The sequence below is a fragment of the Euprymna scolopes genome, chromosome 21 (genome assembly GCF_053919585.1).
Source record: "Euprymna scolopes isolate OS-2025 chromosome 21, ASM5391958v1, whole genome shotgun sequence".
NCBI lineage: Eukaryota > Metazoa > Mollusca > Cephalopoda > Sepiida > Sepiolidae > Euprymna > Euprymna scolopes.
The window spans coordinates 113,959,059-113,986,221 of NC_136502.1; the positions used below are offsets into that span (position 1 = coordinate 113,959,059).

The following is a 27,163-nucleotide window of genomic DNA, read 5'->3' on the forward strand; positions in this document are numbered from 1 at the left end:
CACACACACACACACACACACACACACACTTAGGAAACACCGTCTTTTCTTTCTTTTAGAAGGACAATACATATCTTCGTGATGGGTTTGACTTCTTCTGCTAAGTCGGTTCCATATGCGAGACAATTCATCATTTTCCTCGCCATTCTATTAGAACTTTGTTCAAGTGATTTTTATTGTTGCTGTTTGCGTCGAAAAAATAATGTTCTATCTATCAAATATTGTTCGGTGAACGAAAACTTTTGATCCCGACATGACATTCAATTATCGCGAATTGCTTGGCATCGCTTGTATTTTGAGCAACCGTTTATATAAGATTCTAATGAAACTTTCCGATCTTTTTTTTTTTTTTTTTTTACTTTTGCTTTATTTATTCATTTAATTCCGTTATTATTTCTTTTCTCCAAAGGATCAGATAGAATTAAGTAACCGGTCTTTATAACAGAATATTAAAATGATTAAGATGTCAAAACCAATGAATTGTAAATATGTAGATTCTTGGATTTTCCTTCTTTTTTTCCCCCCTTTTTTTATTTGCTATGTAGATGTTTTTTCTTTTTTTTTATTTTTTGCTTTCTTTTATTTGCTATGAATTGCGCCAAAATATTTGTTTAAGCAAATGAACAAAGCTTCTTTCCCAGAACTGCCTGACTTTGGAACACTGTTCCGACGGCATGCTTCCCGGTTGAATACAACATGGTGGCTTTCAAGTCTAGTGTAAACAAGTTCCTGTTAAGCCGTCCCCCTAATTAATAAAATTCTATCCAGTTTACACCGTAAGCGATTGCTACAACATCACCTTATATTCATTAATCCTTATCCTCGGGTGGCTTTCAGGCCTTGATAAGTGGTGATTCCCAAGTAAAAAAAAAAAAATTATTAGCGGCGGCTACGTCACTTTGTGCAAGTCTTCGCCCATCAGATATTGTAACATTTAAATGTAAGATTTTTGCTGGTCTGTCAGGCTTTTGTTTGAAATAGCATTTTTGCTGGTCTGTCAGGCTTTTGTTTGAAATAGCATTTTTGCTGGGCTTTTGTTTGAAATAACATTTTTGCTGGTCCGTCGGGCTTTTGTTGGATTAACATTTTGTTTGAAATAAAATTTTGGCTGGTCTGTCAAACTTTTGTTTGAAATAACATTTTTGCTGGTTTGTCATGCTATTTTTGATACAGCATTTTTGCTGGCCTGTTATGCATTAGTTTGTAATAGCACTTAAGTGTGGAATAAAATTTTTGTTGGTCCGTCATGTATTAGTTTTAAAGAGCACTTAAGCGTGAAATAGCATTTTTGCTGGTCTGTCAGGCTTGAGTATGAAATATCATTTGCATTGAACATGTTTGAATTTGAAATTGCATTTTTGGTGGTCTGTCAATTTTTAGTTTGAAATAGCAATTCACGTTTAAATAGCATTTCACGCATTTTGTCACGCTTTATCATTGTCATGCTTTACTTGGAAATAGCATTTTCGTTAGTGTGCCACACTTAAGCATGAAATAGTATTCTTATTGGTTATAATTTAATTTAAAATCGTATTTCTGTTGGTCTGCCAATTTTGAAATAGTCTTTTTGTTGGTCTGTCACACTTTTGTTTGAAACAGCATTGTCATTTGACATTGTAACAGAGCACGTATGAAGACGTGTGAAAATAGCAGCAGTAGCCGAAGAATAGATGACTAGTGAAGGTATTAGCAGCAGCAGCAGCCGTTTGACCACTATGCAAATTAGCAAGTGTGTGCGGGCTTGCATGACAAGAAAAAAAAAAAAAAAGGACAGCATGTAGTCAAAGAGAAGCAAAGTGACCAGGCGATATGAACATGTGGCCCCGGGTGGAGACTTTTAAGCTAATGTCGAGACAGCAGAGTTTTGTTAATCTCATGGCAGACGAAAGAAACAGGCATTGTTTGGGAATGGTAATAAATGCCTTTCATTTGCACTTTGAAAAAATGTCAGATTTTTATTTTATTCATTTCCTTTGTTTGTTTGTACCTGCGACGTTACGTTACAGTCATGAATTAAATAGAAATAGTATTTTCGTTGGTTTGTCAATCTTCAATGTAAAATAACATTTTCGTTGGTTTGTCAATCTTAAATGTAAAATAACATTTTCGTTGGTTTCTCAATCTTCAATGTTAAATAGTATTTTCGTTGGTTTGTCAATCTTCAATGTTAAATAGTATTTTCGTTGGTTTGTCGATCTTCAATGTTAAATAGTATTTTCGTTGGTTTGTCGATCTTCAATGTTAAATAGTATTTTCACTGATCTGTCATGCTTAGGTTTGAAATCGCACTTAAGGTTTATTGGTTATGTTGTAATTTAAAATAGTATTTCTGTTGGTTCGCCAATTTTCATTTTTAAATAGAATTTTCGTTGATATTTCACGCTTAAGTTTGAAATAACATTGCCATTGGTTATGAATTAAATAAAAATTACATTTTAAGTGGTCTGTAAATCTTCAACCTGAAATAATACTTTCATTGCTGTTTCAAGCTTAAGCTAATTTAACCTCATAGCGGCATTATTTCATGGTTTAAATCAAAATAAACTAACTAGCTGGACGCCCGGCGTTGCTCGATCATACAATACACTTAAACATAATATTTTAATTTATGCAGATTGCGAGTGTATTATTATAGAATCGATCCTTTATTCAATATAATACATTACGGGGAATAATTTGCAATATATATATATATATATATATATATATAGTCATCCACATACAGTACTGTTTCGCTGTTTCACAGCTCATCAGTGCGGCTAGACATATATGTATATATAAGGATAATATCGTTCATCAAATTCCATCTGCGTTTGTTTACAATATCACGTCAGCTGAAATTTAGGCTTGACGATGAATGCCTTGGAAAAGTCACTTCTGATTAATATTTAGTTTTAAAAGTTTCAAAGAAATGATTTGCTGCGATTTTAAACGGTGCCTCTTCTTTTATCGTAAATTGAACTCATTGATAAGAAAATTTAAAATAAAATGGTGATGTACACCCGGACTTGAACAGGGGATCATTCAATCTGTAGTTGAATGCTCTACCACTAAGCTATATCTCCAGATTATAATTAATCTTTTTTTTTTCAAGAAGAACTGATTTGCTAAAATTTTATTATCTCTCTTGCAGGTGTAACGTAAAATATTCGCCTGCAAAAATTATTCTTTTTTATCTATAAGAGAGAAAAGCTATTTTTAAGATCCGATTTTTTTTTTATTTTCGATATTTATCAGATTAATTTCTGTACAAAACATAAATGTGAAATTTTCCAAAGATAGACTCGGCCGTTTCGGAACCTATGAGGAACTCTCTCACACACACACACACACACACACACACACACACACACACACACACACACACACACACACACACAAAAATGACTTTTAGATGAAAGTAGAGACAAAAGTAACATTTTCGGTGGTCTATCAATCTTCAGTTTGAAATAACATTTTTGTTGGTCTGTCACGTTTAAATAGTGAAATAACATTTTCCTCGCAAAACGTGCAGTTTATATGGTCGCATCTAAAAAGTGGATTCGTTCTCGTTTATTTACGTCACTTTTTTCTTCACGTTCTTTTTCTTTTCATTTTTTTTTTTTTTTGCTTTTGATCACAACTGACGCTGATCTTTAGTCCCGCATGATTTATAAATCTTTTGACAGTTTGTGAACACGGATTAAGTCTTGAGAAGGGTCAGCGGTTAGAAAAGCTGACCACAGATCAATTCTTTACATGCATCGCATGGACATGACCAATCTTTTCGGATTGGGAAGACCTGCTTTAAGCCCCGCAGAACTTGTGTCGTTTGTAAAATGTCTTTCGCCCGACCCACCCTCTCATTTAGTTTGGCCAAAACCGGCATTACCTACCGCTGAACCTACGGACAAAAGGGAGGGGGGTCCAAACCTGCTGGAGTGCGGAGAAGGGGTGTGGAAGTTGTCTTAATTCTGTATATTTATCGCCTTAGTAAAATTGTTCCTATGTATTTTGCCTCTCCATAAGGGCAGAGTTAGACACCAGAGCCGTTTTTTAACATAGAGAAAAGGAACAAAAATAAAAATTGTCTCGGTCCTGAAGGATTTCTCCTCCACTAATCGAGAACAAAAATTGAAGTGTAGCATAATATCAGATACTACACTTCAATCTGGGCCCAAAATTGTAATATATATATAAAATCGATTTTAACGGTAACGACACAAAAGAGAGTCGCCAACCTGATAGGTCCTGAACTGTCATCAAAGCTTCAGCCTCTGTCCCATTGACGAAATGTAGCATCCCTCTGTCTGTTCTACAAGTACTTTAACGGTGAATGCTCCGACGAACTACAAACACTTGTACCCCCTCGACATAAATACCCTCGATAAACCCGACAATCAGCAAAATTCCACACCTTCACAGTTGAGATCCTTAGATGTAAGAGAGCCTTCTACTCTAGTAGTTTCTTCCTCAGAACCTCTAGACTTTGGAGTTCCCTTCTGGGTTCCTACTTCCCCAACTGTACTGACATGCAGAAGTTCAAGTGTAACGTGAACCGACATCTTGCCACCCAACTCCCCACATAGTACCCCTGTAGCTTATGTCCCTGATAGTAGCCACCTAAATCAACGTGGCAATGTGCCTTGTTTGGGGTGAAAATGTAATAAAAAAAAAAAAAAATTAAAAAATGTTATTGCACATAGTTATTTTTTTTTTTACTCTTGAGCAAGGTTTTGAAAAGAATTCTTTAACCTCCTTGATGATTCTACTTCCAATTTTTTATCGTTATAATCTCCCCCCCCCTCTCTCTCTCTCTCTCTCTCTCTCTCTCTCTCTCTCTCTCTATATATATATATATATATATATATATATATATATATATATATATATATATATATATATCAAAGTGAGTGTTTGTATTGCTGTACACATAGATTCGAAAAAGTTGTCAAAAAACAAATATATAACAAATAAATGTTATCAAAGGCAAGATAAGTTACTTTTCTACCAAACTGGAAATAATTTTCGTGTTTTTATTCAATTTAACATGCTTATTCAGCTCGAAAACCATACAGTGTTTACCGATGTATTTGAAAATTCAAGATGGCGGCCGATTCTCTCGTTAACACGGTAAATTCAGGAAAAGGTGTTATAAATAATAAACTAGACAAAATACTATTAAAAACCACCGAATATATGTCAACTTATGTCACGGTAACATATATTGAGCGAATTTCTAACTGTATTTTGTCTAGTTTATTATTTATTACACCTTTTTCCAAACTTACCGTGTTAAAGAGAGAATCGGCCGCCATCTTGAATTTTCCAATACATCGGTAAACACTGTATGCTTTTCGAGCTGAATAAACATGTTAAATTGAATAAAAACACGAAAATATATCCAGTTTGGTAGAAAAGTAACTTATCTTGCCTTTGATTACATTTATTTGTTTTTTGACAACTTTTTCGAATCTATGTGTACAGTAATACAAACCCAAAAGTGATAATGTGTGTGTGAGGACACTTCTCAACCTATATACTCAATGAATTTTTGATCTACAGACTTGAAAATCGGTGTATAGGATATTCAGACATGTGAAAAACTTTTTCATCCGTTTTCATCCTGAAAAAGGGCTGCTAAAGGGTGAAAAATAAAAAAAAAATGGTGTAAAGCTGGTTTAATGGTTATTGTATTTGACTCACTGTCTTGAGGTTTTGGTTTTAATCTCAGCTCGGGTATTTTTTCTTTTTTTTTTTACTTACAAGAAATGAACTGATGAGAAAAAAATATAATACTTGCATTCACAGTTTCTGTATGAATTAAAATGTAATATTTTTGTGTAATTTATGACCGGGCAACACCAGGCGGCCTGCTAGTATTAAATATAATAACTTGTATTCAATATAAAATAAATAATGATACTATAGTTTGCATGAAGCACTGTGTGTAGGATACATATTTTGTGGGAAATTACTCCAGACAAGGCATGAATCCACTTGATGTAAGAACAAAAAAAAATCACTTAAAAATAAAAACCTAGTCAACAATAAGCGTTATATAGGCATATTCTGATCCAGAAATAGAGCAATATTTCCTCCTTTGTTAGAAACATGGTTCATTGAGTGTGAGGACTAAAGGACAAAATAGCCTAAGACCCACTTTCCATATATATATATATATATATATATATATATATATATATATATATACATATATATATATATATATATATATATGACTGCCGTATAAACGGTCGGGTTTCAATCCTGGCTTGAGGTAGTTGCCTGTCTAGCCGCACTGATGAGCTGTGAAACAGCGAAACAGTACTGTATGTGGATGACTATATATATATATATATATATATATATATATATATATATATATAATAGAAAAATCTTATTATTGAAAATTAAATCAAATTTTCAATAAAACATTAAAAACTTTTAAAGAATTTTTCATTATCAAACAAGGAGTACAGATAAATTTGAAAAACCTTACTCCACGGAGTTTCGAAAAATGCAATGCTTATCATCAGAGGAAAGAGGTTTGCAAAATCTGCAATAAATTTTTCAAGTTTATGTATTAAAAAAAAACTAAAAATATGAATTAAATCATATTTGCATAAAAAAGTTTTTAACAGTTAGTGAAAGTTTATAGAGATTAGGATTAGTATTATGAACGCAGGACAATGAAAAAAGTAGAAACATATATATATATATATTATTTAACTATTATTTATTAATTATTAATTAATAATTACCATGTGCATAAAAGTAAGTCTTACTTTTATGCACGTCGTAATTATTAATTAAACATTCAACATTCTATATATATATATATATATATATATATATATATATATATATATATATATATATATATATATACAGACTATCCATTCGCATGTAATCACCTTTTTCTTTACCATATTCCCTCTGCTTCACTTTTTTTGTTTTCAAGTAAGATCTTTGACTTACCTGTTGTTTCATCAAATACTTCTGTATGCAAAATCCGATCCCGCATTTTGCTAATTCCTACCCTCTGATGAGAAGGAAAGTATTTCTTCGAAACTCCGCAGATTAAGGACTATCCATTTATCTAGTGTTTCCTTTTCAGAATAAATATGTTTTTTACTCATTTCAAATTGTTTTTTTAACATATTTTATTAACTGTTTTCTCATATTATAAGCTCTATTTCCTATTTGGTTTTATCGAGCTTTTATATCTGGCTGAGATAATTTTATAAATATTAATTCTTTAATATTTATAATTTACTTTAATTTTACCATCTTGGATTATTTTGGTAAATTTAATTGTGATTTTTAATGATCCAAGATGGTAAAATTAAAGTAAATTATAAATATTAAAGAATTAATATATATATATATATATATATACTAATATATATATATATATATATATATATATATATATATATAATTTAACTATTATTTATTAATTATTAATTAATAATTACTACGTGCATAAAAATAAGTCATCTATATATATATATATATATATATATATATATATATATATATATATATATATATATATATATTAGGATTATTATTATGAAAGCAGCAGGACAATGAAAAAAGTATATATATATTTAACTATTATTAATTAATAATTACTACGTGCATAAAAGTAAGTCATCTATATACATGCATGCTTCAGAGTTTACTCTTCATCATATGCACGTAGTAATTATTAATTATTAATTAATAAATAATATTTAAATAAAATAAAAAAGTAAATACGTCCTAAAAAATGTGCGCGAAGAAAAGTGTAAACAAAGGGCAAATAACTGGTTTCTTATAATAAAAAACGTTCAGGGAATGAAAAAAAAAAAAAAAGAAATTAATCGCTAATAAAAAATAAATAAAAATTCAATAATCTTGTATATATATATATATATATATATATATATATATATATATATATATATATATATATATGTGTGTGTGTGTGTGTATGTGTATATATAGTCATCCACAAACAGTACTGTTTCGCTGTTCCACAGCTCATTAGTGTGGCTAGACAGGCAACTGCCTCAAGCCAGGATCGAAACCCGACCGCCCAAATGACAGTCAATGCTTCTCACCATTACGCTATACGGCTGATGCTGAGTGGGTAATGAATTAACAATGTTTTGACATCGTTCAAATGCCTCCGCTCAATATGTTTACACAAAGAGCGTCGCTTAATACACTAATGGCAGTTTGTATATCACTTCCCAATATGCTCAACCCAAGTTAAGGAGCATTATAGTCATCCACATACAGTACTGTTTCACTGTTTCACTGTTTCACAGCTCATCAGTGCGGCTCGACAGGCAACTGCCTCAAGCCAGGATTGAAACCTGCCCACCTAAATGACAGTCAAGGCTTCTCACCATTACTCTATACGGCTACTGCTGTGAGGGTAATTAATTTAAGCCTCCGCTCGATTTGTTTACACAAAGAGCATCATTTAATACGTTAATGGCAGTTTGTATATCACTTCCCAATATGCTCAACCCAAGATAGAGAGCATCATATATGTGTGTGAAAATATGTTTATTCAATCATATTTACTCTTTTATTCATACTAATCACTTATGAAGATCAATGTAATATACATATACAAATAAATGACGAAAATCTATGTTTTCAATTCCAATGACCATCTTACCGTTTATTTCTTTAACTACGTTAAAAAAATAATTGCAACTTCTCTCCCAATTTTCTTGTAATCATGCCTATATTTCTTTATTTTTTTAAGAATTGCATGAATGATTCTGTGCTACGAAACAGGTGCTGTCAAGAATTGTGCATTTCAACGTACTTAAAGAAATAAACGGTAAGATGGTTAACATCTTGAAATTTGGAGTAGAGACCTTTGTCATTTATTTATATAGATAAATATTTAGATATTTAGAGAGACACAAAAGTTATGCAAACCTTCTTTTTGAGGAATTAGTTTTCTCGACCTGGGACGCATATTCTTATAGTAGTAATATATATATATATATATATATATATATATATATATATATATATACATATATATATATATATACATATATATATATATATACGGCATAATCACGTTGACACACCGGTTTTCGTCAGATTACCGAAGTTAAGCAATGTTGAGCCTGATTAGTACCAGATGGTTGACCATTTGGGAATTCTAGGCACTGTATGTGCTCTCTGCTCATCTCGGCATTGTTTCCAGTAATTCTATACCTCATCTTGCCACTGGTATTCAACAATGTCCACTCAGGAGAGGTGTGGTTGGAGATTGTGCAACTCTTGCCACACAAATTTCACGCACAGGCACCCTTAAAGTGGGTATCCATAGTCTTAAGACTGGAGGAAGCCACATATGTGTGTGTGTGTGTGTGTGTGTGCGTGCGTGCGTGCGTGTATGTGTGTGATTTTCTTAGAGTAGTTTATATGTACACACACAAACACACACACACACACACATATATATATATATATATATATATATATATATATATATATATATATATATATATATATTTCTATTAATCCAACTGTCTGTCTGTGTGTTCCACATTTTCTCGGAAACTACTGAGCTGAATTGTCTGAAATTTTGTATGGACCTTTGTTATGATGAGGTTTATCAAATTAAGTTTATAGTATCCATCCAACGCACAGCAGGGATTAGTATTCAATGCAATCACTTTTATTCTAGAAATTTGGCATAAAGCAGCCATTCTAAGTGAATTCGAAGAGAAATTGCATTCTTTTTATGATATTATTTTTATAATATATTTTTATTTTTATTTATTTATTCATTTATTTATTTGAAAAATCAAAGATGGTGTAAATATCCTAAAAGCAATGCAACTACTCTTCTGAATTTTTTCAGATTTCTGTAATTTTATATATATATATATATATATATATCCTGAATTTCAAGATGTTGTTCATCTTATTGCTTATTTCTTTCAGCATATTTAAATGTTGGATACTTGACAGCATCCGTTTCATAGCGCAAAAACAATCATATAATTATGATATTGATTTTTTACATATTTTCTTGCCTGACTCATCAGAAGAATAATAATTTTCTGTGATTTATTGTAAGTTAAATTTCACAGCCGCTAAAAAAACACTCTCTATATATATACATTGGTACATATTACATACTTATATGCGAGTATCGTACATATGTGTGGTTTATTTTGAAGATTAATTTTTGGCATTTATAATTTAAATACAATTTCGGTCATATGGCCCCACGGCTCGTATGCATATGCCATAGTCTAGAAGTTCAAATGTTCACAAACTCTATGCATTAACTTAGGCTATTGTCTTTCAAGTGGTCTATTGTGTCTGCTTTATTATTGTAGACTTAGGATTGTAAACATCACCAAAAGAAAATAATCTGAGCTAAATTGTATGAACGATGTGATGTTGAATTCAGTAATTTTGAAAAATGTTTTTATGGTTCAAGTTCTTTATATCTTCAAATATTTATTCATCGTGTTTGGTTTGATTGTTTTGTAGAAAGAAAATTGTTGGTTTTGTTTTTGACTTTACAAAACATGATTAAGTTTTGCAAAGGGAAAGGAAAAAAAATCAATAAAATCAATGTTTTGTGCATTTTTTGTCAAGAAGCCAGTATCTCCAGACAGCCTGATCTGGTAGTACCAGATGCCTGAATAGGTATTAGCATTTCGGGCCAAAGTGGACCTGAGAGCAATGGTAACTAAGGGATGATTCCACATTCCCCAGAGCCCCTAAATGGGGCCTCATCTCTGGATGGCTTTTAAGACCATCCCGAGGACATAGATGATGTTCCTAGGGTCGTTTTTTAATGTGGAGAAAAGGATCAAAAATAAGAATTGTCTCAGTCGTGAAGGATTTCTCCTCCTCTGACAGAAATTGAAGTGTAGATCAAGAATAGATTGGATTTATTTGCTTCCCCACTGACCAAATTAGGCACAAGACCGTTTTTTAATGTGGAGAGAGAGGGAGGGAAAGGGGGGGACCAGCTCCCGAGAGGTGGGAAATGGGAGCTGGATAGTAACTGTTGGTATGAAGGGTTGCCCCTACATTGACCAAGGTCTGATATGTTGGGTTACCCCCACATATGGTCTTTGCTTGCAGTATCTGCCGGAACAGATACTACACTTGGATCTTGACACGAAGGCCAAGAATTTATGTTAGGCAACCTGGTATATCTATAATTTTGGCCCAGTCTTGCGTCCCAGAGAGGCGGCCACTCCGATCTTAACACATTTGCCATGGCTTGCAGGATCGAGGTGTCATTAACGACGATATATCAGAAGATATATTACAATTGATTTTGACTGTGACAGCATCTTCAATTTTCTTTTTGCTTTGCTGGTAGCCAATATACTCGATGTCAAGCAAGCCAACGTCGGCACAATTTATGTAGGGGTTAATCTTGAAATAAAGTTTGCTTCAATAGCATACATTTATCATGCAAATACATTGTCAAATATATGCCTGTCCTCTTGATTCATTTGTTCAATTCTGGACGCAGTCAAATATATTGATACACGCCAGCGTAAATCTCTATCAGCGCTTGCTCCTCCTCAGCAGCTCAACTCCTTGCCCTCTCTGACATGTATCTTTCTCAACAAACTTCCGGCTTCAATTTTTTCTTTTTTTTTATTGCCTTTTTTCTTTTCTTTTTTTTTTTTTTTTTTTGTAATCACCAAGAAAATCCAAGAATTTCAATGAAATATTTAATATTCGTTCTATATCTTCTATATATGATCTATTATAATACTAAAGTTCAGTTAATCAACGTTTGTTTCCATAATGCTTTTTTTCTATATATTTTAATCATGTAAATTAATGTTAAAATATTTCTCAATTTTGGGATTGAGTTATATTTGAAAAAAAAATCCATATAAATTGTTATATTTCATATTAGCATTAGATATGTATACGTATATCATTTTTATATCGTCATTATTATCTATATATCTATAAAAGTGAGAACGTGTGTGCGTGAGGACACTTCTCAACCTATATACTCAACGAAGTTTTGATCTACAGGTTTGAAATTTGGTATATAGGATATTCAGTCATGTGGAAAACTTTTTTATCCATTTTCATTGGGGTAAAAATCGCTGTTAAGGGGTTAAAATGAAAAAAACTGGTAAGTGGGGTTCATCGGATTTTTATCCGTTTGCTAACTGGTTCACATTACAGATTATTTATATTAAGAATGAGTAGATTTGAAAACACTTTTTTAAATCGTGTCAAGCTGACCTAATGGTTATCGTACTTGACTCACTGTCTTTAAGTTTTGGTTTTGATCTCAGCTAGAATATATATTTTTTTTACTTACAAGAAGGGAACTGTTTAGAATAAAACATAATACTAGCATGCACATGTCTCTGTTTCTGTATGAATTTAAATATAATATTTATGCATATTTTAAGACCGGGCAACACAAAATGGCCTGCTAGTATGAATATAATTTTCGGATCATTATTTTATGTATATATGATTTTATATTATTTTATGAGCATGCTAGCAGGCCACCCGGTGTTGCCCGATTATAAAATACGCTTAAATATGATATTTTAATTTATGTAGATTTCGTATTTATTATTATAGAACCAATTGTCTATTGATTATTATATTGTACCTAGCATATAATAATGATTTAAAAAGTTAAAAAATGACGAGTTTCATCAGCGAGAATCGAAACCAAAACTTTTAGTGCTCCAACCTTAGTCGTTATCATTTGAGCTATCAACAATGGATAAGAATACATTAAAAATTAAATGACTTTAAACTATTAATGTATATAACATATGCACAGAAATAACAGGTTTGTAATTACTCCTGCCAATTTTATTTATTACGGACAATTACCCTCATCTTTTTTTTAACTGTTGTTTCACGTTTCGGCCAACTATTCTGCTAGCCTTTGTCAGATGGTAAGATGGCGATAATAGTTCACAATAAATAAAATTAATGAATAATACTCATCTCAATAATGAATTACAATTAAATAATATATATACTCCTGCCAGGTTCATTTTGAAAATTTTGACCCCTGAGCAGCTATTTTTACCGGCTAAAAACAAAATCGAATTCGTTCCACAAGTCTAAATCTCCTATATATGAAATTTCAAGTCTGTTGACTAAACATTAATAAAGAAGTTTGTAAGAGACCACTCCGCACACACACAGGATCACTTTCCTATAAACAGTTTTGTCTGTTTATTCAAAGTTTAAAAAAATTTTTTAATGATGCTTCCAAGAGCTTTAATACCAATCTCTCTCTCTCTCTTTCTCTCTCTCTCTCTCTCTCTCTCTCTATATATATATATATATATATACTAGCAAAAGTACCCGTCGTTGACTGGGTTCAAAAACAGCCTACAGAAAATGGATTCTGATTTATGAAAGTATGATAGGTTATGAAAAGGAAGGCTTGTAAAGAGATAGCTTCGAATTAAAGGGTATCAAAACCAAAGCAAAATATGATGAAAGTAAAAATAAAATAGATAGACCCCATAATTTATTATACCATACCTGTTCACACTGAAACACTTATCACAATATTCTGTGGATCTATATTAAAAAAAAACTTGTTAAACTTTGTGACATATTTCCATTCTATGGAGGTCAGGCATGAACAAACACTCCATAATTTTATTATACCACATTTCTTCAAACTGAAACATAATTATCAAAGTATACTTACGCAGATAGATATGAAAAGTCTTTATTAAAGTTTATGCTTATTTCCATTCTATGGAGGCCAGGTGCGAACGCAGACCCCACAATTTTATTATACCATCCCTACTTAAGTGAAAACATACTTATCAAAGTATTATTATGTACATCTATACCAAAAACACTTGTAAACGTTTTTTTTTTTAATTTTTAAATTTGTTTTTCCATACTTTGTGGACCAGGCGCGAACGCAGACCCCACAATTTTAATGAACCACCGTTCTGCCAGATCAAACATACCCATTCCTGTGTCTCGATACATCTTCTATCATTATATGTAATCAGTTTTTTAAAATAGTCAACCATATAGGAGCCTATTCGTGCCCAGACATACATACACACACACACACAGCTTTATATTATATATATATATATATATATATATATATATATATATATATATAGAGAGAGAGAGAGAGAGAGAGAGAGAAGGAAAGAGTGATTCTAAAATAACTATGATTTAATCAAATGCCCTAATATGTTTACCAATTTTTGTGTGTTACTTTATGTGTGATAATTAAATCTGTGATTTTGCTTTTCTTTTCAGATTTGTTATATAAATTCGGTTTTAAATCTTGTTAATTTGTTTGAAATTTCAAATGCTTCGACGTCTAACTGTACAGGAACGTGCCCAAATAGCTGTACGTTACGAAGTTTAGAGATCCATTGTTCAAGCGCAAAGTGTAAAAAGAAATTTGCGAACGTTTTCGACTTCCATGAGTCGTCTTCAGGCGAGTGATGAATTAAAAAATTGCGTTTAGTGAATTTATAGGAAAAGTCGATTAAAATCGTTTACAATTATTAAAAGCACTTAAGCGTGGCTCCTCCTCCTCCTCCTCCTCCTCCTCCTCCTCCTCCTCACATTGAGCTTAATTGATGATCGATTTATTTATCTGAATAAGTAGGGTTTCCATGATTGGGACGTGCAGATTACACTGTGAGACGGCTAAAATAGCGATGTTTTTTATTAATATGTTTCTAAAATCATTTTTGAGGGTGTCATGCTACAAGATGTTGAAGATGGAGCTGTTAGGGGAAGAAATATATATATATATATATGAGAGGGAGGGAGGGAGAGAGAGAGAGACAGAGACAGAGACAAAAGAATGTCTTTGCAAAATTTTCTTGATAATAATAAAAAAAGGATTCAAAATACTTGTTCAAACTGACCAACTTGTTGATCATTTCCCTCCTCCGCTCTTTCTCCTTTTTTCTCTATTTTCACTTCTTTCCTCTATTTGTCCCCTTCCCCATTAACACCAATTCATTCGTAATCCCCCCTTTTCTTTAATAAATGTAGGTAAAGAAAATCTTTTATATAAAAAGAAATTCAGTCTTGATAATTATTTTTGGCCTGGTGATGTGATCTCTCTGAGAAGAAGCACTGCTGAAATATGTCTGCACATATGTAGCCAGTATTTTTGTATAAATAAACACATGTACACACACACACATACATATATACGACAAAAGTCTATATTCCAAATTTTAAGATGTTGATCATCTTACCGTATATTTCTTTAAATAAATTGACATGCACAATTCTGCATGTCAATTTACTTAAAGAAATAAATAGTAAGATGGTGAACATCTTGAAATTTGGAATATAAAATTTTATCATTTATTTGTATATGCTGTGTAGTTACATCGAGCTCGATAAATTAAAGGGCTAGTATAAATAAAAGGTTAAATTGGATTAAACTAGCAGGACCTGTTAACCGGCGTTGCCCAGTGGAAGCTTGACAGATCCAAAACTGAATCGTTACTTGTGACCGTAGCCAAAATGAAATAATATGGCATTCACTGTTAGGCACTGGTTGCCAGTGGCAGTTAGTGAAAGCCATTGTCTGTGATAGTCAGTACTGTTAGTCACTGGAGATTAGTGTTAGTTTGGGGCGGTAATCTGCAGGTGGTGGGTGATTATATAGAAATATAGACAGTGTATTTCAAGTCGTCCAGGGTTCTTCTCGGTGTACTGAAAGCATTAATTTGTACAATTAACTGTAACACATTTTCTAAATTAAAAGTGGTAAGAAAACAAATATATAACAGATAAGTGTTTCAATAGCCAGTATAATGTACGTTGAAACATACCTGGATAATATTATTGTATTGTAACTTATATCAAACCAATGAGTCAATGTACACTGGTTGTCCAACCTGCAAATGGTGTTTAATCCGAAAGCTGTTTTTAACATGAGGTTGAAAATAAGAGAATGCCTTTCAGACTAAACACCCCTAACCTCCCCATTTTTAAGAACGGCTTTTGGAATAAATACTCTTTGGAAGTTGGACAACCAATGCTGTATTTGTATGTTGAGAGTTTGGTTTGGTTTGGTTGTTTTGTTTTACGGCATATCAACCCTTTTCAGGTTATTTAATGCCGAATCTGGTGATGTTGAAGAACGATTTTTTAATATAGTATATTTGTTTTTTAAGTCGTATTCTATTTAACCCATAGTTGGGACCCTAACAGGTGCTACCACTCCGGGTCAGAGTGAATCTGGGAGCAATGGCAATTAAAGGGTGGCCCCACACTCCCTAAGGCCTGCAAGCTGGGGCCCTCACCATCGGATATAGTTTAAGGTATATCCAGGACCGTATGTTGAGAATGTTCCGTCCAAGCAAGGAAAGAGCAATATGTGTTTAATTCCATTATATGTCAGTTACATGTGCAAAGTGTGTTAAAATGCCAATAGTTCTGAAAGCCTTTGTTAGAGCTCACCATAGTAAAATTTTAATGATTCCAGTATGTAATTTTATAAATGGTGAGCGATCATCAATGCGTCCAAGAAGTTGTATCTGTTTTTAGCAGAATTGTATCATGCTAGAAGTGGATTAATTTTTATATGTGTGTGCAATTATCGAATGTTAGTAGAGGTTATGCATACTTCTTTTAAAATACTTATAGTGTAGTATCTGTTCTGATGCTACACTTTACCTTTTCTGTCCTTGGTCAGTTAAAGAGAAATCCTCCATGACTGAGACAATTTTTAATTTTATTCCTATCCATAGGGGCACTTTTGGGGGAAGACGATTTTTTCCCCCACATTAAAAAGGGGAGGCAAAGAATAAGGCACAACAGGATAATGTTAAGGTTAACAATAATTAAATTTCTATTTTTGGAACAAATAATATGGTTGTATTTGTTTTTATGTTTTTTTTTTCTTTTCATTACAGCGTCTGTTATTAATTTGTTAGGTGAAAGTATGCAATAGTAGCCAAATAGTATCCCCTCCTCACGGTTGTAATGGGTTGCTAAATAATCACGTGATTATTTCAATTCGATTCTTTAAATGAATAATTCCCCCCCCCCAAAAAAAAATATAATGAATGTCCCAAGCTGGAAAGTCAACCCAGATAGCCGGAAACAGTCTAGGCTATCTATTTATTATTCTGATGTTCTATCCCACCCTTCCATCAGAATAATAACGTAATTTACAATTTGAAGTGTAGTTGCAGTGCCAACTATGTGACTCGAACAACACTGAGATTGGATGGGAGAGTTCAACAGCACATACCTAGCAAAATCAGAAATGGGACATACCAAGCCACGGGCGTACTTGCCAATACGTACAGGTCTTCAATAACTGACCATCTCATTAAAAACCCGTCATGTGCAACGAACTTCAGACCGAACTCATTTTCAATTTTGAGTCATGCTCACTCCACATTCCATCTAAAGGTCTTGGAGACTATTCACGTTCGGTTAAGGGGGCCTTCTTTCTGTAGACATAGAGAATGTCTCTTAGATTTGAGTGTGATTAACCTCTCTGATCCTCGAAAATATCATAACGTTGCCTTTTTTTAATAGCTTCCCTGCACCCTCCCTATGAACAGAACGCAAGGTAACTTTATTTTAATAATATACATATTTTTTTTATTTTTCCTTTAAAAAAAAAATACGCCATAACGTATTGCAGAAGGAATGCCTCTTAGGTTTGAGCGTGATTAGTCTCTAGGATCTGCGAGTAATATAACGTTACTAGACTACCCGTGACCCGTTGGGTCAGTATGTTATATTAGCTATGATATTAATATATGAGCGTGACATGTGTGACGTAAAGAAAATAGTTTTTTGTGACGTAACAGAAACATTTCTATGAAAGTATATTAAAATGAAAAAAAGGATATAGATAGATTTCCATGGGTCGTTCTGTTTATAATTGTTTATTTTAAAAAAAACAAAAAAACAAAAAAAAAACTTACAGTCATTGAATTATAAAGTGGTTTGCGATACTTATAGATATGTGTACACTGAACAGATATCATAATACTTAAAGTTAAATTCTAATTTTGATATGTCTTTTTTAAATGAAATTGTTTGTTGAAAGTATAGAATAGTTAAAAGCACTATACCCATGTTAAGAATAGCTTTTTAAATAGAAAATGAAAATAAAATGTAACTTTTTTTCATTTATTTTAAACAAGCATTCATAACTCATTGGGTTAAATATTTAATTTATATGTTAATAATAACGTCAATAAAACTAATTAAGACAAAGCTGAAATGAACGATGTCAAAAAAAAAAAAAAAAAGCAGAAAGTATTAACAATTGTTTATTTGGATAATTTAAACGCGAAAAAAAAACCCCAAAACAATTGCGACGCTGAAAACGTTGATTATTTACGCTGTTATGGGTTTACGTTTGTGTACGCATGCGCAACCGGAAGTCGTAAACCGGATGTTGGGTTACAACACTTGTTACAAGGTCATTTGAGGTTTATAATTATATAGATTGCGTTATTTTTTGTTTTGTTTTTCCCCATATATAACGCAACGTTATCTGTACATAATCTCGATTCCCATTCGTGTCTTTCCTCCTTTTTTTTTCACCCAGATCCCTCCATACAGCTTTGATAAAGTGAGGGTGAAACCGGTCAGCTGATTCAACCATTTTCTTTTTCCCCTTTTTATTCTCTTCAACCCGTTTTTATTTTAAACGTGGATTTTATTTTAACACTTTAATCATGAATTTTCGTCTTCCCTTCATGATTGCATTATATAAATTTTGTACTCGTCAAAGAATCATGAAATTTATATATATATATATATATATATATATATATATATATATATATATATATATATATATATATATATATAAGATTGTTGATTTATTTATTTTTTATTACCGATTCTGTAGTATTTTCTCATTTCTATCCGCTCCCTGGGCGCTTATTATAAGAAAGGAGTTATCTGCCCTTTGTTTACATTTTTTTCCGCCCCATATTTTTAGGACGTATTATTTGGTTTATTATTTATTTTATTTATTTTGTTTTGCGCGTAATAATATTTAACAAAAAAATAGAGAGATAAGTGTCTCTGTCTGTCTGTCTGTCTGTCTGTCTGTCTGTCTCTCTCTCTCTCTCTCTCTCTCTCTCTCTCTCTTTGTACGTGTGCAAGATCGGGTACATTAGCTATTTGCTTTACTTTACGATAAGCAACAACCTTATCATATTTCATATTCCTAGGTCTAACAAACTGAAAGTCGTTTAATGGGAATATACACACAGATCAACATATATTTACAAAATGTTCTATTTATTATAGACATTATCCGAAGCGACGGAATATTATTGATGATTTCACGATATTCCTCTGACCCTTCGCTTCATACATCTTCATTTCTTTTCTTCGTTTACGTGTTCATCTTGATGCAGCTTTTCACGTCTTCAAGCAGAAATTCAATTGGCCATCATTCATCTTTAAATCTTCCATGAGATTATTCAACATCCAGTTGAAGTTATTCAGATTTTTATTTAAGTGGGAGTCATCATTTACCGAGACCTGAAGACCACTCGAGGATAAGGATTAATGAGAGTAACGTGATTCGTGATACAACAGCCTAGTGATCGGTAGTGGTCAGTGGAATTTGATTATTTAAGGTAGCGGCTCAACACACATATATATTTGTTCATGTGTTTTGAGGGAGCTGGTGCTTAATCAACACTGCTGGGGAGCTATGATTTAATATACTATTTTGTTTTTAAATCCCCGAAACAGTGTTTCATGGTAAACAACTGATGATCCCGTTAAGAACATTGGTACTATTGTTTGTTCATGTAAGTAAAAGTATTCAGCGATGCAGAGAATTGAATGGCTTACCCACAAAATAATTTTCCAACGAAGGACATATTTTTCTTTAGTTTTAAAGATTTCAAAGAAACTTCCATGTCAAAAAAAAACAAAAAAAACAAACAAACGATATATATATATATAAACAAATCGAGCGGAGGTATTTTGGACGATATCAAAAACATCGTTAAACTCACTACGCGTTCAATCAGCCGCCAATAGCGTAATGGTTAGGAGCCTTGACTGCCGTACAAACGGTCGGGTTTCAATCCTGGCTTGAGGTAGTTGCCTGTCTAACCGCACTGATGAGCTGTAAAACAGCGAAACAGTATTGTATGTGGATGACTATATATATATATATATATATATATATATATATATATATATATATATATATATATATATATATGTCGTTTTTCTTTTTTGCGATACGTTTTTGACTGAATTAAATTATTTACGAAAGTGCATTTTTACCTAAATGCGACTGGGAATAATTTTCCCTTTAACCAATTTGGTACCCCCATACGGGAAGCGGCATATATATTGTTTATTGTTTTTTTTTTAATTATTTTTTTTAAAATTATCCACTGACACATGTTTCGTCGTCTACGACTCACCAGAGTGGCTGAATCTAGCGAGATTCAAAATCGGGACCCCATGGTAAGGAGCCTACAACAATATATAGGCCGCTCCTCATATGGGGGTACCAAACTGGTTAAAGGGAAAATTATTCCCAACTCGCATTTAGGTAAATAGGTAAAAATGCACTTTCGTAAATAATTGAATTCGTTCAAAACGTATTGCAAAAACAAAAACAAACAACAAACAACAAACACGTAAATCGTGATTTATCCAAACAGTCGTGCGAGATGGATGAGCAGTAAGGGGTTAGGCTCCTTACCGTGGGGTCCCAATTTCGAATCTTGCTAGATTCAGCCACTCTGATTAGTTGTAGACGGCGAAACACGTGTCAGTGGATAATTATATTAAAAAAAAAACAATATATATATATATATATATATATACGTGTGTGTGTGTGTGTGTGTGTGTGTGTGTGTGTGTGTGTACTAGCGTCGTCGTAAAATTCGCTTTAGTATGATATTTTGATTATGCAGATCTTGTATTTATTGTTATAGAGCGAATTTTCTATTAATTATTATATTGTACCCAATATATAGTAGTGGCCGCCTGGCGTTGCCCGTTCATAAAATACGCTTAAATATGATATTTTAATTCATGCAGATTCCATATTTATTAATATTAAGCCAATATTCTATTGATTATTATATTGTACCCAATATATAGTAGTGATTTCAAAAGTAAAAAAAAATCAATATGACTTTGGTACTATCAGCTAGAATCGAAACCAAAACATGCAGCTTTCGTTTGTCTGATCTTAATCCATACACATGTTACATGATAATATGAAAATATATAACACACATACAAAAACTAAAAAAAAAAACGCTGTTAAAAATATAAATGTATATTTGCACTTGCATAAAAATAACAAGTTCCGATTTTTTTTTTTTTTTTTCAATTTTGACACCTCTGCAGTCATTTTTACTGGCTAAAAACCAAGTCAGATTTGTTCCACGGATCCAAATCTACTATATATCAAGTTTCAAATTTGTAGACCAATAATTGACAGAGGAGTTTGCTAGAGACCGTTGCTCGTTTTAAAAATATTTTATAATTTAAAGCATACGTAAATTAAGGTATGAATAGCTTTACCCTTAAAACAAATATGATTACTTGAAATAAACACGCAATGTTTCATTTCCAACATTATATAGTCATAATGCATTTTTTTCTAAGGAATATTTTTTTTTTTTTTTGCTCATGGGTATTTTAAAAAAAGATTCAATATTGACCTAATAATATTTCTTGTTTGTGCATAAACGAAATAGGAGGTATATTAAATGAACCGAAGTTTTTGATATGTTAAATGAACTGATTAAGATTAATAAAATCGTAGAACTTGGAATGTAGCTATATGGTTATTTATTTATCTATATTCTATTGGTGTACTTGACTCTACCAGACCGAGTTACCGATATATATATATATATATATATATATATATATATATATATATATATATATATATATATATATATATATATAACTACTTAATTTACTCACATAAAATTAATATACGAAAGTATAGATTTATGGGTAAACTTTAAGTATTTACTTCAAAAGTGCTCAATACGTAGGTAGAGCTAGTTAGTAATTTATAAAATATATATGGCGATTAAGCTCTACACTGAATATTCCGCGTTTCATCCACACACACACACACATATATATATATATATATATATATAATTTCCAAAAATGCTATACACTGAGTTACCGCTACACCGGTATTTTTCCGACCACGTGTTTTTGTGTTGTCAGGGAGCTATAAACAGCAACCTAATCGCTGCTTAGCCTCGATTTAGTGCAAGCCTAACGTTCTGCAAATGACTTCTTTTTGTTTGGCGGAGTTGTGAATTGTTTTGTAGACCATGAAGCGAGCTAGTGACGAACCAAAAACTTCGACAAGTGCGAGACGAAGGAGTTTCACGGTGCAACAAATATTGGATAAAGTAACAAATTCTGACTCAGACGAAGGCGAATTTGATCAGGAGTTTCTGAATCAAGTAACGCTAGTGATGATGAATATATCGATGAAGGAGAAAATGATGATGATTCTGATGATGCAAGTGGGCCTGTGCATCAAGGAGGGCTCCACATGTTGGGCGGACTGGCACACAAAGGCTGAATGCTGGCGGCAAAAAATTATTAACGCGTTTAAATGTTTTTCACAATTTTGTCCAGGAGGCCAGGCACAGGGGCAAATTAGGTTCAGTAGTTCAGGTCTGGTAGGGTTAACAAGCAGTGAGCTTCCAAGCAAAAAAAGATTGGTATATGCAAAGGGTAAAATATAATCAAAAAAGCATATTTTCCCAAAAACTTTACACACACACACACACACACACACACACACACACACACACACACACACACACACACACACACATATATAGTGCAATGTTTTGTTGAAAATTCAAAGACTCACGTTTTTCTTTTTTATAACCTTCGTTTATTTCCTGGATTTTTTCCATTACAGCTGTTTCATTAATGAGTGGCAATTTTACGATTTATGTTTCCGTAAAAATATCCTGTCCTCACCAACTTCTTCAGATGTTTATCCATTAGATTTTTACAATAACCAATATATATATATATATATATATATATATATATATATATTTGTAGTCATCGACATACAGTCTTGTTTCGTTGTATCACAACTTATCAGTGCTGCTAGATTAACACCTCTCCCAAGCCGAGGATTAATCTTAGACCCATTGCGTTAATAGTCAGCAATTCTACCAATCGACCCACGAGAGCGGTGCTCACAGATAACCTCGCCAAATGTCTATTTTAAACAAACATTCGTCCACCACTTTTATAGTGCTCAAACCGCTTATTTATAAACAAACAGCGAGCCTCACATTTTTCAGCCAAGTAAGTAGCGGGTGAGATTATTTACGACAGTGCTTTACCCAAAGTGGGGAGGGGCTTAAAATATATTTGTAGTCAGCGACATACACTACTGTTTCGTTGTATCACAACTCACCAGTGCTGATAGATTAGCACCTCTCCCAAGCCCAGGATTGAACCTAATCACGTTGATATTCAGCAGTTCTACCGATCGATCCACGGGAGCGGTGCCCGCAAATAACCTCGCCAAATGTCTATTTTAAGCAAACATTTGTCCACCACTTTTATAATGCTCAAACCGCCTATTATATATATATATATATATATATATATATATACATATACATATATATACATACACATATATATACATATACACATATATATACATATACATATATATACATATACACATATATATACATATACATATATATACATATACACATATATATACATATACATATATATACATATACACATATATATACATATACATATATATACATATACACATATATATACATATACATATATATACATATACACATATATATACATATACATATATATACATATACACATATATATACATATACATATATATACATATACATATATATACATATACATATATATACATATATATATATATATATATATATATATATATATATATATACATAGTAATTTATAAAATATCTATAGCTTAATCACCATATATATTTTATAAATTACTAACTAGCTCTACCTACGTATTGAGCACTTTTGAAGTAAATACTTAAAGTTTACGCATAAATCTATACTTTCGTATATTAATTTTATGTGAGTAAATGAAGTAGTTATATATATATATATATATATATATATATATATATATATATATATATATGAGAGAGAGAGAGAGAGAGAGAGAAAGAGAGAAAGAGGGGGGAGATTAGTTTGGTATTAAATACATACCTATACAAATATATTTTTCTAATGATGAGCAGGTGGTGGTTGAATCAGAGCACGTTCTTGACGTTTCTGAATTTTTAAGATGAGGATTAGTTATTCAGATTACTTGTATTCATCAGACTACTGTTTTCATTTTGGATGTTATTTTCACAACGTTTCAGTCGATGTAACCTCCGACCTTCTTCAGGTGTATCTTGTCGAACTAGGGAATGTTTCTGTTGAGCTCGGGAATTCGGACGGAATTTCGAGCGAAGCCCTTTATTTACTTCACGGGGAAAGCATGCTCTTGTTCTGTCAGCTATGACTGGATAGAGGTCCTAAGTATTTCACAAATCCCCAGTATGGGCGACCGAAAAATACAATTGCGAATTACTTAGGACCTCTATCTAGTCATGGCTGACAGAACAAGAGCATGCTACCCCCGTGAAGTAAATAAAGGGTTCCGTCTGAAATTTCGTCCAAATTCCCGAGTTTGACAGAAACATTCAAGTTCGACAAGATATACCTGAGGAAGGTCGGAGGTTAAATCGACCGAAACGTTGTGAAAGTCACCCTCAAGATGAGAACAGTATTCCGATAAATCAAAATAGTACGTAAAACGTTCTTGTTTATTTTAATTTTTTATTATTATAATTCAGCATTTCAAAGGTCTTGTGTTCTTCATCGGGAACAACTAGAGTAAAGAAAATAGAAACGAAATGAGACTGCACATGTGCGTTGTATTAATGTGCTAAAAATTTACTGGTGATATGTGTTTCATTTGGGGTGAAGGGAGAAAACTCGGTTCAGTATTGGTTAAATTTAAGTTGCAATTAATTTTTTTTCAATTTGTTACACTTCTCTTCTAATTTCGCATTTCGTAATCATGCCCATATTCCTTTATTTTCTTTTAATGTAGATAGGTTCTTTTTTTTTGTTGACGAGTAAAGAGCGGAATAAATTTTTAAAATTGGCATAATTACATGAATGATTCTGTGCTACGAAACAGGCGCTGTCAATGTACTTAAAGAAATAAACGGTAAGATGATCAACATCTTGAAATTTGGAAGATAAAAATTTGTCATTTATTTATATATGCTCTGTAGTTACATTGAGCTGGTATAAATATAAGGCGAAATATAATCAAATAAACATATTCCCTATATCAGCCAGCGTATATATATATATATATATATATATATATATATATATATATATATATATATGTGTGTGTGTGTGTGTGTGTGTGTGTGTGTGTGTGTGTGAATACCTGTATATGTACGCGAAGAGGTATTTATTTATCCATTGATGTACTTCATAGTCAAAATCAGACTTTCTTCTTCTCTCCCCAATTTCCTGTGGATGTGCGCCCCCATATGTGCATCTCCACAGGCGTCTCTGGCCATTAGTGGGCATCGAAAAGCCAATGGATGAGTGCCAAGATCAAATAAAAAGCCTAATAACAGGTATCCAAGGCCTGATCTCAAACGCAAGACCAGAGAAACACAGACCCCACCCCATCCCCTCGCACGACCCACCACCTTAGATTGCCAATCGTTCGGCTCTTCTGACAAAACCGAGGCGACTAAGTGCCCGATAACAGCAGGAAGACCAATTTCCCCTTCCCCCTTCCTTCTCCCACCAAAATCTCATCGAATTCCTTCTCCCCCTTTTTTTTTCTTTTTTTTTCCTACTTCACTGATTTTTATACGTTCATTACTGAAATTTATGCTGACCGACGCCAGGCAGACGATCCCTTCCTCTTTTCCGTGCCGTTGCTCTTCTATTTTGCATCTTTGGCGGTGACGCACCGATGCTACGGTGCTATCGCCGACTGACTACCCGTATTTTTAACGTACAAATACAGGTATGTCGACTTAATGTAAACGTTCTTTCAATTTTTGTTTTCTAAATTTCCTTATTATATTCTAGCTATGGATGGGGCATCCTACCAGATATCAGGCATTCACCCATAATTACCTCTATTTCAACAGAGAGATCTTTTTAAGATTCTAATCGTCTCTTTAAATCGCAACTCTTTGAATCTTTCTCGAACTTCACCGAGTATATTTGACAAGTTTATTTTTTTTAATTCTTTTTTGATGGATTCGGTTGCTTTCATAATTACTAAGATTTCAGTCCATTTTCATGTCGTACATCACTTTTTATATTTCGTAATCTTTTTCTATATATTTATAGAAAGCCGACATTTACTGGCCTATATGTGAACTGATTGTCTTTTGTACCTAAATCACGTAAGGTCGGCTTAATTAATACTTTGGTACATAGAGCCCTCATGATTTGTTCGCCTAACAGATTAGATGTTGAACTCGATAAGATCAGGGAAATATTCATCAATAATGGTTATCCTGTTGACCTTATTGATGACTGTATTTTCAAAAAGGTTGCGGATTTTAAATCCCCTAAAAAGTTTGGACCCTTGAAATGCCCGGTTTATTTGAAATTACCGTGGATTGGGGAGGGGGGGTAATAGAATTTCCAAACAGATTCGAAGAAGTATTTACGAATGCTTCAATTCGGTGATCTTGCGTTTGGTATATACTACGAGACCTGCTTTTCCGTCTTTCCGCAAGGATAGTTTGCCTTACATCTAAAATAGTAATATTGTATATCAGTTTAGATGCCAGTGCGATGCTGGTTATGTTGGGCGAACATCCTTGCACATTTTGACTCGTATAAACCAGCATGTTCCGTCGAAGATCAGACAAGGGAGGATGGGGTTTGGTGGTCTCCCTCCTTCTGGAGCCTTGGACTCTGCTATTGGCCAGCATTTGGTTGAAAACCCGTGCTGTGCCGATAGATATAAAATATATTGGTTCGAGGTGCTACATAGAGCGGACTCCAAAAACCATTTAAAGATTTTGGAGGCCGTCTCTATCGCGGCGCGTCAACCTTCTTTGTG

At 32.8% G+C, this 27,163-nt stretch overlaps 1 protein-coding gene across 2 annotated transcripts in view; it reads right to left on the bottom strand.

Moving 5' to 3' along the window:
• LOC145242978 (protocadherin beta-15-like) overlaps positions 1 to 27,163 on the bottom strand; it is a 490,058-nt gene that overhangs the window by 378,439 nt on the left and 84,456 nt on the right. The window lies entirely within an intron of this gene.